This window comes from Herpailurus yagouaroundi, unplaced genomic scaffold, assembly GCF_014898765.1.
Source record: "Herpailurus yagouaroundi ecotype Mexico unplaced genomic scaffold, PumYag 162, whole genome shotgun sequence".
NCBI classification, from domain to species: domain Eukaryota; kingdom Metazoa; phylum Chordata; class Mammalia; order Carnivora; family Felidae; genus Herpailurus; species Herpailurus yagouaroundi.
This window is the reverse complement of record NW_024412403.1, coordinates 35,627,577-35,630,208: the sequence shown is the minus strand read 5'-3', so window position 1 is coordinate 35,630,208 and position 2,632 is coordinate 35,627,577. Positions and strand designations below refer to the sequence as shown.

The following is a 2,632-nucleotide window of genomic DNA, read 5'->3' as shown; positions in this document are numbered from 1 at the left end:
TTTTCTCATCTACATAATAAAACCCCCAGGATCGTATAACTTATGACTCATCTTATGATACAGTTGCCCTGAAGTCTCATACCCATCCATCGAGCCCTTCCCCTTCTTAACTTCTGGAAATGCCAAATTCACATCCTCTGAATACATCATATTACTTTGTTTCTCTATTCTCTTGCACATGTTGGTTGCACATGTTAGACTCATTAGATGAATATCTCATCATATTTCATTTATTCGTATATAAGCTCCATCTCTGTGAAGCCTTACTGATCTCAAATAAGCTTCACTACTCATTCCCTTGTACTATATATGTAGGCAGTAATAAATATGATAATATAATTTAGTTACTTATATTTTTTATATGTTGCTAAACTTGAACTCGTCAAGGGTGTGGACCATTTTTATTTTTTTTTATTATTTTTTTAAGCATTACGTTTATTTACTTATTTTGAGAGAGAGAGAGAGAGAGAGAGAGAGAGAGAGAGTACAAGTGGGGGAGGGCAGAGACAGAGGGAGAGAGAGAATCCCAAGCAGGCTCTGAACTGTTAGTGCAGAGCCTGATGAGGGGCTCAAAGCCATGAACTGTGAGATCATTACCTGAGCTGAAATCAAGAGTCAGATGCTTAACCAACTGAGCCACCTGGGTGCCCCAAGGATGCAGACCATTTTTAAAAAGCACTTCGCATTTCATGGAAGTGAAATCACCTTATCAGAAATTATTGGTCCATCAGATTGTTTACTCTTTCCACACAGAGAAAGTATTATTTAAAAATAAAAAATTTACATTTCATTTAATAAGTTATATCCTGGCAGGTTTTGTTATATTGACTGCCTAGGAGTCCCACTGTTAGAAGCAACAACCTCCTGTTTTCCTCTCTGCCATCTGCTTGACAGCTGCAAAGGATCAACGATGCTTGAATGCATCTCCATCCATGTTGGCCAGGCTGGTGTCCATACTGACAATGCCTTCTGGGAGCGCTATTGCTTGGAACACCAATAGTCCTATCCACCCCCATAGTCAAATGCCAAATGACAAGACCACTGGGGGAAGAAATGATTCCTTCAACACTTTCTTCAGTGAAATGGATGCTGGTAAGCATGTGCCCAGGGCAGTGTTTGTAGACTTGGAACCCATGGTCATGAATGGACTTCTCACCTGGCACCTACTGCCAGCTTTTCTACCCTGAGAAGCTCATCACAGACAAGGAAGATGCTGCCAATAACTATGCCCAAGGGCACTACACCATTGGCAAGGAGATCATTAACCTTGTCTTGGACTGAATTAGGAAACTGGTTGACCAGTGTACAGGTCTTTAGGGCTTCTTGGTTTTCCACAACTTTGGAGGGGAAATTGGTTCCAGGTTCACCTCCCTGCTGATGGAACATCTCTATGTCAATTATGGCAAGAAGTCCAAGATGGAGTTCTCCATTTACCCAGCCCCCCACGTTTCCACAGCTGTAGTTGAACCCTAAAACCCCATCCTCACTACCCATACCACCCTGGAGCACTTTGTGCTAATGAGGCAATCTATACATCTGTCATACAAATCTTGATATTGAACACCCAACCTAAACTAACCTGAATAGGTTAACAGGTCAAATTATGTTCTCCATAACTTTTTCCCTCAAATTTGATGGAGCCCTGAATGTTGATCTGACAGAATTCCAGACCAACCTTATATCCTATCCCCATGTCCAATTCCCTCTGGCCACACATGATCCTGTCACCTCTGCTGATAAAACCTACCATGAACAACTTTCTGTAGCAAAGATCACTAATGCATGATTTGAGCCAGCCAACCAGATGATGAAATGTGACCCTTGCCATGGTAAATACATGGCTTGCTGCCTGCTGTTCTGTGGTGACATGATTCCAAAAGATGTCAGTGATGCCATTGCCACCATCAAGACCAACTGTATAATCCAGTATATGGATTGGTGCTCCACTGGCTTCAAAGTTGGTATTAATTACCAGCCTCCCACTGTGGTACCTGGTGGAGAACTGGCCAAAGTACAGCAAACTGTACATGCTGAGTAACACCACAGCCATTGCTGACTCCTGGGTTCACCTGGACCACAAGTTTGACGTGATGTATGACAAGTATGCCTTTGTTTACTGGTATATAGGCAAGGGCATGGAGGATGGAGAGTTTTCTGAGGCCCATGATAACATGGCTGCCCTTGAGAATTATGAGAAGGTCGGTATGGATTCTGTTAAAGAAGAAGGTGAAGAAGGAGAGAAACACTGAAGTTAAAAATGTCCCAAAAGTGCTGCTTTTGCAGGTAAGTTTATTGTTTTAAACATTGAAAAGTTGTGTTCTAATCAGTTAATTTGTATGTAGCAGTATATACTCTCATATACAATTACTGACCAATGCTTGAAAATACAATGCTTTTTTTCACACCCAAGCTGTCCGTTTCTCTGATGGGTGTGAATAAAGTATTCCCTGTCATTTTTAATTTTCTTTAAGTTTATTTAGCTTGAGAGAGAGAACAAGAGGGCTATGGGCAGAGAGAGATAGGAGACAGAGAATCCCAAGCAGGCTCTACACTGTCAGCACAGAGCCTGATGTGGGACATTAACTCGGGAACTGTGAGATCATGACCTGAGCTGAAACCAAGAGTCTGATGC

At 41.9% G+C, this 2,632-nt stretch overlaps 1 pseudogene; it reads left to right on the top strand.

Moving 5' to 3' along the window:
• Positions 1–735: 735 nt before the first annotated feature.
• On the top strand, positions 736–2,406 carry LOC121035762 (tubulin alpha-1D chain-like; annotated as a pseudogene).
• Positions 2,407–2,632: the final 226 nt, after the last annotated feature.